General features: G+C 41.9%; 1 long non-coding RNA gene across 1 annotated transcript in view; it reads right to left on the reverse strand.

Moving 5' to 3' along the window:
- The window catches only part of LOC120399951, a 44026-nt gene that overhangs the window by 13863 nt on the left and 17000 nt on the right, over nt 1-13163 (reverse strand). Inside the window, exon 2 of the long non-coding RNA XR_005595418.1 lies at nt 3138-3193. This is a non-coding gene — a long non-coding RNA (uncharacterized LOC120399951). The remainder of the gene's footprint in view (nt 1-3137; nt 3194-13163) is intronic.

Below are 13163 nucleotides of genomic sequence, written 5' to 3' on the forward strand. Positions count from 1 at the left end.
AAAGTCGCCACTTGGATCCCTGTGTGGCTTGGGCTTGAGCTATCCTGTTTTGTAGGCTTCTGTAAGTAATTAAGATTGAATTAGTTGTGAAATTTATTGCAGGGGTCTTTTCCCTCCCCTACCTCCTCATGGCTTCCACATCTGTGGCTAGAGTAAAAGCATCCTTGGCTCAATGATGTTCATTATCTTAACTAATTTCTAAATCTTTTGCTTCCTTGAAATTTTGTTTCCAAAGGAGTTAAAAATCTGGAACAAATCTGCTGACTGAATATTTTTGTAATTATTTGAGCCAGGAAGGAATCTTTGTTGATGAAAGACAGTGGGAAATGGATCCTTTCAGCTAAGTATGTACTAAGATAACAGTCTCCTGTGACATGCAAAACCTCTCTTTGTCTTTATAAAATGACCTTGCCTTCTTTAATAGGCAGTCTCCAGGAGAACATGGAGAAATGGTGAAAAGAATGTATATTTTATTAATGACTACAGTTCAATGATTTAGGGCCAGAGCAACAGATAGCTGCCTGAATTTACTCCAGATGCTGGTTATGTTATCCTGATTTCTGGCAGATGTTTTAAAATGCAGTATAGGCAAAGACAGCAAAGAACTTTTGTATATGTTATCCCCTGGCATAAATTTACCACTCTAGTGCAAAACCTATTGTAGGTGAAGTGAAAAACATTGGAGATCCTGTATCACTGGATAATTCTACAACAAGTAAATCCACTTAAGTTCCATGTTTTTTAAATGAATTGTTACATTACATACATCATTGTTAAACCCCTCTTTTAATAAAAAATAGATGAGCAGTTGATTTAGAGTGCTGCATTCAAGACAGCAAGTCTCTGAACATTGTGTTAAAAATGTGAAACAATATCTGCTCTGATTTACTCTATAACTTTTTTTAAAATGGTGTTATACCTGCAGAGTACATTCTGTCTTGTAGTCTGGCCCTCCTGGGCATGACAACAATCAGCATCTGTGAGATTTCATACATTTCACTCAGTCTGTTGATGTGTGGGATGATTTTCTCTGGCTTGTGATCTAATGTTTTTAAAAGGGAATTTTGTGTTTGTAGTAGGCAGGCCCAGAGGTTGAAGTTCTTTGCTTACTCATGGAACAGATACAGGAGTCAGCTGCAGTGCTTCCCCAGGCTACCAGACAATCTTTTCAGGTTGAGTTTCCATGTTCAGGTCCCTATTCAGGAAGGTACTTAGGCATATGCATAAATTTAAGGGCGAGTCTACACCAGGGGGAGGGGGCGGTCGATGTAAGATACGCAACTTCAGCTATGAGAATAGCGTAGCTGAAGTTGACGTATCTTATTTCGACTTAGCTCCAGTCCTCACAGCGCGGGATTGATGGCTGCGGCTCCCCTGTCGACTCCGCTTCCGCCTCTCGCCCTGGTGGAGTTCCCAAGTCGACGGGGAGTGCAGCGGGGATCGATTTATCACTACCTGCCGATCTGGTGGGTACTGTGGACATACCCTAAGTGTCTGTGTAGTCTCAGTGAACTTAGTGGGACTACTCAGGTACTTAGATGCTTTGCTGAATCAGGGCCTCAGCTGCGGTTGAGTGGGTTGAACATAGGAGTTGGAGTCAGGAGACCCAGCTCTGTTCCTTACTTTACTTCTATCTGACTATGGCCAAGTCAGTTACTGTTTATGACCATACCTGTCTCATTTGAGGTTTAATTAAGTAGAGCCTGGGATGAAAGATGTTATGTCATGACATGACACAGCAAAAACGAAATGCCCTTTGTGCTTTACTTGATAATTTGTTTCTGTATCTTACATTGTCTGTGTTATAATTGTTTTTATGACATAATTAGTTTTGTAGTTATATGGAAGTTCTAATTTCCTTGCAGCTAATTGAAAATAATTAGAAATGTACTATAACTTTGCCAGTGAACATACATTTTCATAATGTAAACTTCACCTATTTTCAACATTATAGCAATGCAGTTGTTTTAGCCTTATGTATTATATAATATATGTGGTACATGGTATACTCTTCTTGTGATGTGTAGTGCTTTGGCTGTTCAGTTTCCATTAGTGTAGAAAGGTCCGGGCATCAATTTTTAAAATATAACCCTTGACCTGTATCTGCACTACTGCAGAAGCATTTGAGAAGAAAATTAATACTGAACTATAACTGATAAAAATCAGAACCTTTTACATTTTAATCTTGAAGCAAACCCAGAACTAAACCTAATGACAATCTATGTCACATGGCCGCTAGGAACCCTGATGGACAAGGTGGAACATGAAACAGCCTGGAATTTAGAGATGGTGCAGAGAAGTCACCAAAAAATTAAAATGGGAAAAGTTTTCATTCATAAAGATGGCAGAACTATACTTCTACTTTTTAGTGTAAATGAGAATCATGCCTCTCTTGTGGACACAGAGATCCACAAATGTACTTTTAGATGAATATACAGTAGTTATTACACTCCTTACAACCAGGGATGTGTCCATGGAGGAGGCATAGTACAAAAGTTCTAACTATCCACCAGCAGGCAGGCACTGCGTGTAGCAGAATAACTGTCCCATTATCTTATATTACTGGACCTGCATTTATCAATTGGCCTTTCTGTACCTGCATTATATATAAGCTCTTTTTCCTGACCTTTAAGCCTTGGCCAACTCTGCCCCAGCTCCCAGTATACATCTTCAATCTTATTTCCTACTACTATCCTTCACTCCTCCAACACATCATGCCTCACTGGCCCCTTTATATGCTTCCCTTACTCTCTTCTCCGTTCCTTCTTTCACACTGTCCCTTGTTCCTGGAATATTCTCTCCATCCTAGTATAGTAAGCTGCATCCTTTTTCCTTCAGTTCCCTCTTTAAAACACACTGGTTCTGCAAGACCCAAGATCTTTACAGGTTGAAATCTACAGCTTACCAAAACTAAATAACACTTCCCTCCCTTCTTTCTCCAACAAAAAGTGACTACTGCGTCACTATCCAACTCAAGTATGTGCTTTGTGTTTCATATCTATTGCTGTCTTAGACTATATGCTCCTTGAGGCATAGTTTGTGTCTTACCCTATATTGTGTACCAGGCCAAGCACACTGTCAGTATGTTACTAATAATAAGAGCAGGCACAAAAGTCAGGAATTCTTAAGATATGTACCTTGGAGAAATCTTATTTTCAAAATCAATCCTCAAGTGCAGGAACTGAGAGTCACACTGAAACAACATAAAGAAATCATATGAAAGCTTTATTCATATTTATTTAGAAAAATGTTTTTTTTAAATAATCATCTAACTTCTCGCAACAGAGTACAGATAAAATTTATGCTGTTAGTGCCCTCTGATTGGCTTGAATGGTTAGGCCTCCTTCCTCCCCCCCACCCAAAGTACGCAAATAACCAGATAGCTGGATAAATAAAAATAGAACAATGCTTTTAAAGGCATCTGGATATAATTCTGAACATAATGGAATTGTACAAAGAATTATCTGTCCACAGAAAACTTCAGAAATGCTGTCTCCTATCTGAACCTCCATAAAGAAGAGCTGCCAAGTTTCAAAAACAGCCTAGTAGGGAGATTTGGAGGAGATTGTCAGTTCTTCCTGTTCTGCAGGAAATAAAAAGTGAATGTATAATGCAAATAAAAATACAGTGGCAATACAAGAGAGTTGAAACAAAACCAGAAAACTTAACAGACTCGGAATATTTTAATATCAAACACGGCCCATCCACGAGTAGACTAAGGACAAGATTTGTAAAGATTGTTAGGTTCCCAGTGGGATTTTCAAAAGCTTCTGGGTGCCTAACACACAGTGCTTTTGCAAAATCCCACTAGATGCCTAAATACCTTTAAAAATCTGGTCGTAAGTGATTACAAAGGAATGGACAACATGAATGGATCGGCAATGCAGGACCATAATTAACTGATGACAGATGATGGAAGTTTTCCAAAAGGATCAGATTTTTGGCTCTGTTCAGATAAACTCTTAAAAACTTGGCTGTTTATCTATATCTCTTGGGCGGGATATTAAAAAACTGGGCCTAATTTTTCTCCCATTGTAGTCAATGGCAAAACTTCTGTTGACTTCAGTGGGAGCAGAGTTATGCCATCATTAAGTGCTGTTGAAAATGCCACCCCTTGTATCTAAAAAATGGAGCAGTATGGCAAACGCCACAATGAGGGCTCGTTGGTTTGGTTTGAATCCACTTTGGTAAAGACAAGACCCAGAACAGAAGTTCTTTATGTTGCATATTGGTTACTGGGGTGTTAGTGAATATATAGGTATAGGGCATATCATGTTAATATTGTATTATACCCAGCATGTGGCAATTACGTTAACCAAATTATATTGTGTTTTTCCCACAACTCTATCCACTTTGCTCACTTATTTCAAGAGATATCTATCCCACAAGACTCTGCAGTGCTCATTGTGGCTTTTGACATTAGCAAATATAAAGCCTGTTATAGGCAAAATACATTTGTTGCGTGTCCTAGTACAGGCACTTTCATGGGCAACTGGTTTAAAATGTAGTATCCAAAACAGAGACAAGGAAAGGTACCGAACAACATGTTAAGGAACTGGTACAAACTAGTGAGTTGGATCTTCGGTGACGTACAAAGTACTTTCTAACTTGTAAGCTACTGACCTATAAATATAAGTGGTTTTGAGGATGCCTTTTGAAGCACACCTACTGTGCAAGGTGAACATGCTGTGAGATAAGAATTGCTTCCCAAAAGCTGGGATATGTCTGTCTCCCTTTCAGATTGTACTACTTTGTCTTAGACAAAGGCTAAATTTTGTTATTCAGTCTCTTGAACATTTTTCATAACAAAGCCCAAGTGTAGTCAATCAACTGACTATATTTTTAGCAACAGAGGTTTCAGAAGTGTTTGCAGGGGTTGAACAATGAAGAACATACCACATCACCAAGTATCAGAAGCTTCATGAACCACAATGAAACCATGACTTTCAGTCTTCAGTGATAGCAATTAATTTTGCTTTGAATTTCAGCAAAGGGCCACACACCAAGAAGAAGGTTCACACAATACCCTGTGGGTTTCAGGTATATGTATGAACTCCACATGTTTTGCAGTCCGGTGTGAAAAGTTCACAAAGCTCCAATAATGAATGCATATAGGCAGTAGCCCACTTGTTAGATTCAAATACATTAATCATTTTGGGCATGATTTTATTCCCATTCACTTCATGGGGAGCAGAACTGGGCCCTTTAAATGATTTATTGAAAATACCCTGTGATGGGATAGTCTTCCCCTTATGGGTAGTGGTGCCTAGGGGTTAGCCCACCTCCGTCGTGGTGTGGCCCTTTAAGATTTTGAAAAGGGCTGATGTATATACAAGGACCTAGGAGATCTTGATAGAGAGGAAACTGTCCAGGGAATAAGTAATGTTTGGGAGGAAATCCTGTCACTGTTTCTTTAAGGGCTTGGGAAAATTCCCAAACCTGAGGGGAAAACATTATGGGCCAGGAAGGCCAGTACTAAAACCCTCACAGCTCTAGAAGGAAGGGCCGTTAACACCCCTGAATTTAAAAGGGAGCTATACTGAGGAAGGTGTAGGAACTAAATACATTAGACCCCTGAAGAAGGGGAATATTGTTTAAAGACTCTGGAGCAACATTTCTCAAATTGACCACCGTGGCCGCATGCGGACACCAGGGGCTTTTTGTGCAGCCACAGCAGCCTCCTAGGTGGTGATGGGGGGGGGGGGGCGCTAAGCATTAGCCCCTGCCCCTCCCTCCGTATTTGCTCCTGGATGTGCAGTGCCCTCCACTGCCTCCGGAGAGAGGTGGGGCACAACGCTGCAGGAGCAAGGGGAGTTCTTGACCCACCTTGGGGGAAGGGGGTTTGGGCGGCAGGCTCCAGCGGTGGGACTTCAGGGACCAGGCCATGCGGCCCAGGCCTCCAGCTGTGGGGCAGTGGGTATTGACCCCTCTCGGCTATGGCCACTCGGCCCAGGCCTCCAGCTGTGGGGCTTCGGCCTCCAGCTGCATGGCAGCAGGCGCTGACCCCTGGCTCCAGTCTCAGGCTTCAGCCCCAGCCACATGGCAGCAGGCTCCAAGCACAGGGCTCTGGGTACCAACCCCTGGCTCTGGCCACAGGGCAGCAGGTGCTGACCCCTGGCTCCGGCCGCAGAGCTTCAGTCAGCCTCTGGCCCCCAGTTCTGGCTGAGTGGGGACGGGCGCTGGCCCCGGGCTCCAGCCACATGGCCCCAGCTCCATGTGCTGATCCCCTGCCCCAGCTGCCTGGCTGCAGGCGCCAACCCACAGCTCTGTTCCCAGGCTCTGGCCACATGGTGATGGGAGCTGGCCTCGGGTGCTGATCCCTGGCTGCACAGCAGTGAGCACTGGCTCCAGCCATGCAGCAGCGGGTGCTGACTTCTATTTCCAGACACGCCCTTTTGGGCTCTGGCACCCAGCACTGGGCTCTGGCCATGTGGCAGTAGACACTAGCCTAGGGTGACCAGAAAGCAACTGTGAAAAATTGAGACAGGGGTTGGGGGTAATAGGTGCCTATATAAGAAAAAGCCCTGAATATCGGGACTATCTCTATAAAATCAGGAGGTCTGGTCACCTTACACTAGCCTTGGGCGCTGACCTACAGCAACAGCTGTGAGCTCCGATCCCTGGTTCCAGCCACACAGTTCCTGTCCCTCACTGCGTGCTCTGCCAGTGAGCACTGAGCCCCAACCCTGGCCACATGGCAATAGACACCATGCCCTGGCTCTGGACACGCAACAGTGGGATTCATCATTCATCCCCATTGCCCTTGGTCCCCGCTGCCCCACGACCCAGTATCCATCCCCCTGCCCTCCCCAAGACCCTGCTGCCTCACCCTGCCCTGCATCCATCCCTCCATCGCCTCTGGCCCCAGCTGCCTCCCTCTTTGCCCCACGGCCACATCCAGGGCTTAATGGATCCTGGGGCTTGCTGAGAAAAGTGATATCAACAAACATGCAAGTATCACTTTTCACATCAGACTTAGTAGCTACCTGTGAAAACTGATACTTGCATGTTTGTTAATATCACTTATCACTTTTCATAGCCTCCCAGGTAACTACTAAGTGTGCTGTGAGATTAACAAAGATACAAAGATCGCTTTTCACAGCAAGCCCCAGGACCTAGGATGGGGGGGCGAAGGGGGAGGCAGCATTATTTTTGTTATTGAGTCTGCCAAGAAACCCTACAAATACACATTACAATGATTTGGATGTGAATCTGTGCATATTTAATTGTTTTTCCTAAGTTAATTATTTTAGGGGAAAAGTGTCAGTGTGGCCACAGTGAGAGTCGGTGGCCGCACGCTGAGGCCACCAAAAATGTGCTGCAAGAACCCCTGCTGGAGGGAAATGAGGGGAATGTGCCTGCAGAGACTTGCTCGGTCAGCTGAGGGCACTACAGGGTGGGCATGCCCTATGGCATACCTCAAAAGCGTTACTCCCTATTATGGATAAATGGCCTGAAAAATTATAGTGTTAAATGGTAAAATTGTTTTAAAGATTCCAAAGTGCCTGAGAGAAAATACATCTTTAATTAAAAATGCTAAATGGGTGTGTTTTGCTTTTTTAAAAATATCTAAATACAGTTCTAACTTTTCATGGCCAATTTCTAACCTCATAAAAGTAACAGACTGTATTTTAAAAATCTGACAGTCCCTGCACTGTGCTGATACAAGCAGGCATTGATACAGATATAGGGCCACACAGATGCTTAGTGCAATCCAATAACTTCAGTAGATTACACCAAAGATTAATTTGCCTCGCTGATTCTGTGTGGGGTGGATACTGCTCCCTTTGAATTCAATGGTAGGACTCGTGTTGACTTCAATGGGGGGAGCAAGATCAGGTTCTATGTCTTTAATTCAGAGTGAGACAGACTACAGCCGTAAGATGCTTTGGTTTATTTGGCAAAGGAAGACAGGCATTACTCAAATATGTCTCTTATTTTTGGTTCAGTTTTGTGTTCATCTGTATTTTTGGCTTATGTGTGTGTGTGTGTGTGTGTGTTTGTTTGTGTGTGTGCATAAATATTGTCATTGGAAGAGCTAGCTATTGTATATGAATATATATGATCAATAAGACTTGAGAATGCATTTTTTCTATTTTTAATTTAATTTTTTTCCACACAGAAAGGAGAAAATATATATTACATGGCAATAGCTCTGTATGTGAAAACTGTACTTTGTCCTACGTGAAAATTACTAAAATATGAAAGGAAAATGCATTCTCAGGTCTGACTGATCTTGTAACGATTCTCACATACTGCATTAGTAACTGTTTACATAAACCATACCAGCTGTTCACCAGTTAAAGACTTTACCTTTCTTCACACAGAAACAGCAGGGAAGCAGACATGTGGCAGAGGAGCTTGCTATTCCAAACAACATAACTGATCATTTAAAGGACCATCTGGAAAACTTGCCTTCAGATAAACTGCTGATGAAGGCTACAGGATGTTTAACACTTAACCACAATACTACACAATTATCACACAACTTGCAGGGAAATGGGCACAGTAGCACCAGCAGTTATTGGTTCACCTTTTAGTATTGCTTAACACCATGGGCTTAAATGTTCAGATTTGGTTTTCACTTTGCCTGGCTAAATGGATTGTTCTACTGTATTTTGCATTATGAACCCAACAAAAGGTCTCTCACACCACTGGTATCAGTGCGTATGGGATTATGTTCTCTTAAATCATTTAATATTATATTATGGAGGTTCATTCTTGCAGATTTAGAGTATACAGTGAATTGAAAGCAGCTCACCTTTGGTTTTTAACAAAAGCAACTATTTAATGACTCAGTGAGTGGAAATGTATGATTACTTTCCCCTAAATGAGGTATTCCAGTTGAGAGCAATTCCTCAAAATTAAGGTTTGATTCAGCAAGGTATTTAAGCATGTGTAACTTTAAACATAGGAGTAGTTCTGCTTCATGGGGACTGCTCACGTGCTGAAGTACCTTGCTGTATCAGCACCTGCTTGAACAAAATTCCCAAACTTTCTTATGCTTTGTCTACACTAGTGGGTTTACAGTGGCACAGCTGTACCGATGCAGCTGCGCTGCTGTAAGATCTTGCGTGTAGCCAATCTATTCCGACAAGAGAGAGCTCTCCGGTCGACATAATAAAATGACCTCAAAGAGTTGCCATAGCTATGTTGGTGTTTTTTTCACACCCCTGAGTGACATTAATTTTGCTGACATAAGTGGTAGTGTAGACATGGCCTTAATCGACAGCATGGCTGGTTGCTTTAAATTTTTGAATGTACATTTGTTCAAAATAAAGCCAATGAGAAAAAGAACAAGCAACTGTGATGAGAATTGTAAAATAAGGCATGATGGGGACCTCATTGTTAGAAAGTAATTATTTTAGAAGACACAAAGACGTGATGTGCCAAACCATCTCATGCCTCACCAAGCGAGTAATGCATTTTTAAACCTGTTTTGTTCAAATACTATACTGGCAGCCTTAACTATGGCCTTCTCTACCACGCACATGCTATCACAAAGAAAGGCGGAAAAAAAATTACATTGAGCACCATAAAGCTAGAATGTTATCAAAAGGCAGGAAAACATTACTATAGAAAAGGATTTTCCAGTACAATAACACTGAATGAAACAGGGACTTGTGAAGTCTTCGGGATATGTATTTTTTTCTATTGAGTTTTTCTCCTTTCAGAAAATAAACAAAGGACTAACAATATTGTCGTGGTAGCCCTCTGCGTTTTCAAGGCAAAAGGTACTGAGATTGCCGGCCATCATTTTAATTTGAACTATTTGATCAATGCTCTCAATGAGAAGAGGTTTCTGTTTTGACACAAACATGCTGGCAGAATTGCCAGGAGTGAAGATGAGTTAGGACTTGATCCAAAACCCACTGAAGTCAATATCGACTCCCATTGACTTCAATGGGCTTTGGGGCAGGCCTTTAAAGGCCAACAGTGAAATCCTGACCACCCTGACTCTCATTGACTTCAATAGTGCTGGGATGTCACCCTCAGAAATCTGCACGTGCAAGGGATCTTGTGTTCACATAGTTTTCTTACATCTGACATTAAAACCTTGGGGCATGGTTTGCAGAGTTCCTGAGCACCCACAACTCTAATTCAAGTCATGGCACCTTTTGAAAATTGGACCTTGTTTATGTACTATTGATATGCCTTTTGGGAGCAAGCTCCAGAAGAGATCTTAAAGAAACGTAGAAAAACTAAAGAAAACCAACTTAAAGTTATGTGGAAAATGCTTAAGGATCCTCAGCAGAGTTGTTGCATTTCTTAGCCATTTCTCATGTAATATTAACATTACAAAGCAAAACAGTCAATGCACATTAAGGGGATGATGTTCAAAAAAAAGCAGATGAGCTGAAGTCCTGCTGATGTTCAATAGAACTTATGCTCTGCACTCACTTATTGACTATCTCACTCTAAGGCAGACCCAGTCTTAAAAGTATGTGTGTGTGTGCGCGTGTGTAAGATATATAACTAAATATTGTGGTGACTTAGGTGTTCATGAAAGAGAAGATATATAATAGCTGCACAAAGTACACATTCCCCAATAGCTCTGCTAACATAACATCTTTTATAAAAGACAAGGGTCTATCCAAAGCAGAGTGAAAATTGTGATGATTTGTTCTCATAGAGTTGTGCTGTGGATAAATGTCCATCAGGAATCCTCCGGCTGAGCTGGCTGATCTCCTGAAACTGCTACAGATGGAATGACTGCAAAGACTAATACAAATACCCTCTCTGTTGTACGGTGCTCTCTAGGTTAGCATACACGATCCTCTCACAAATAGGTGGTCCTGCCAGAATGTGGTTGAGGCATGTTAGCAATGCAGCATGGGAAAAACTTCGGGGCATGTTCCAAAGCCCATTGCAGTTGACTTCACCTCCATGCTGTACCCATTTTGTGGCTATGAAGAGGCTTTTAAGTCTTGAACTCTGTCCATTTTCTGAATGTGCTTTTTAAAAAAGTGAATTTCATCACACAGGCAAAGATAGCTCCCAACTAATAAATGTCGGTGTAGTTCTGTTAATGTGGAAGAGCCAGAAACTCATGCTGAACCACAACTTTGACTCATGCCTAATGCTGACCACGGCAGAACTTGTGTAAGGAGTAATACACTAGATACACCAGACATCCAATGTTTTAAATATTAAAACAATTCTGCCAATCTCTGGTGGCTCTTGGAAAGAATAAATGTCTGTTGTCTGGCTTGTGCTGCGATAATACATACTACAGACATATTGCACACACAAGAAGCCAAGGACTTCAAACAACTTTGTCTCATTATGGCCTCAGGCATAAACAATGCAAACACAGTTGATGCTGATGCTGAAATTTCTGCCCATTGGATCTCCCATCATTAAGCTGTTTTTGATGTTCTTGACCTATTCACATCCTGCAATTTTTCCTTTACGTCTTTCTTGTATGCAGTTTGGTTCTGAGGATCTGTTACTGAGAGGGAAGTCACTGCTGTGGTTTTTACACAAAGGAAGAGAAAAGTTTCTGGCATCAGCTCGATTCCTGCACAAGTATATAATTCTTTCCTTGTCTGGTGGTCTACTTGCCTGTTGTTCAACATTTTAATTATATTATCATATTTGAAATAATTCCTCTAAGCTGGAAAGGAAATATAATTATCACTGTATGGGAGACAGGGAAGACTTGTAGATGTATGTGTTTACTGGAAGTAGTTTCCAAAGTATTTTTGCCAGATTTCTGTTATGAAAATTACTGTCCTGAGGGGAGACAGTAAACCTATTTTTGAAGAGTAGATAGGTTTCAAGAGGGACTATTGTACTTCAGATACTTGCTTTACCCTTTCTTATATGATTAATAAGGACTCCCTAAGAATGAACCAACAATTGTTTGTGACTTTTATTGCCCTCAAAGTAGTCATTGATTCAACTGACAGTCTTACTCTGGTCCAAATCAATAGAGCTGTGCAAGCCAGTTCCAGTTCATAGATAGACTGAGAGACCTTTTTTTCCTGTCTGTCTGCATGGACTTCTTCAGCCAGAGTTTCACTTTGAGTTTTAACTTTGAAATAAGGAAAGAACTGGCTCTTCTGCAAAAGCAAGAAGAAGCTGGAAAAATCTGTGAAACACATACAGTAAAATTACTGTATTTCACTATTGCTCTTCTGATTATTTTATTTAAACAGAGAAGTTTAAACATCTCAATGCTGATAAGTAAAAAAAGAACTAATCTATAAAAGTCAAAACAAACCCATGAGTTTAATTTTAAATTCCTATTTGAAGCAAAAGACAAATGAGTTATGGTAGTGATACTTTCACAACACAAACAGCATTGCTGGTGCAGACTGGTGTGCAAGTCTCATAAGTAGGGAGTTCAGCTCCATGTTCTGCTAAAGACTTCATATGGGACCTGAATAAGTCATTTAACCTCTAAGGGTACATTCAGACTACCCGCCGTATCGGCAGGTAGCGATTGATTTAGCGGGGATCGATATATCACGTCTCGTCTAGATGCGATATATCGATCCCTGAACGCGCTTCCTGTCGACTCCGGAACTCCACCAGAATGAGCGGCGGTAGCAGAGTCAACGGGGGAGCCACAGCCGTCGATGCCACGCCATGAGGATGGGAGGTAAGTTGGAATAAGATAGGTCGACTTCAGCTATGGTATTCCCGTAGCTGAAGTTGCGTATCTTACATCGACACCCCACCCCCAGTGTAGACCAGGCCTAAGTCTTGCAAATTTTCTCTTATCTGTAAAAGGAGGACAATACTTTCCTATATGTCTATATACTTGTAGGGCCCCATTGCTGTAGTACCAGGGAGCCTCACAAGCATGATCAGATTTAAACTTGCAACACCCTTGGTGAGATCCCTTCATTATAGGTGAGGAACTGTGCATAGAGAGATTAAGGCCCTTACGCTGGAAACTCTTGGGGCAAGTCTTCACTACAGCGCTACATCGGTGCAGCTGTGCCAATAAGTACTTGGTGAGAAGTGGGTGTGGACAGTGCAAGACTCGCATCGCTTGGAGGGGGGCTTTTTCATACCCCTGAGACGTAAATTATATTGACTTAGGCTGTGGTGTAGACCTGCCCTTAGGGTATGTCTATACTGAAATTAAAACCTGTGGCTGGTCTGTGCCAGCTGACTCAAGCTAAAGGGCTCAGGCCAAGGGGTTGTTTCTA

The sequence above is a fragment of the Mauremys reevesii genome, linkage group 3 (assembly GCF_016161935.1).
Source record: "Mauremys reevesii isolate NIE-2019 linkage group 3, ASM1616193v1, whole genome shotgun sequence".
NCBI lineage: Eukaryota > Metazoa > Chordata > Testudines > Geoemydidae > Mauremys > Mauremys reevesii.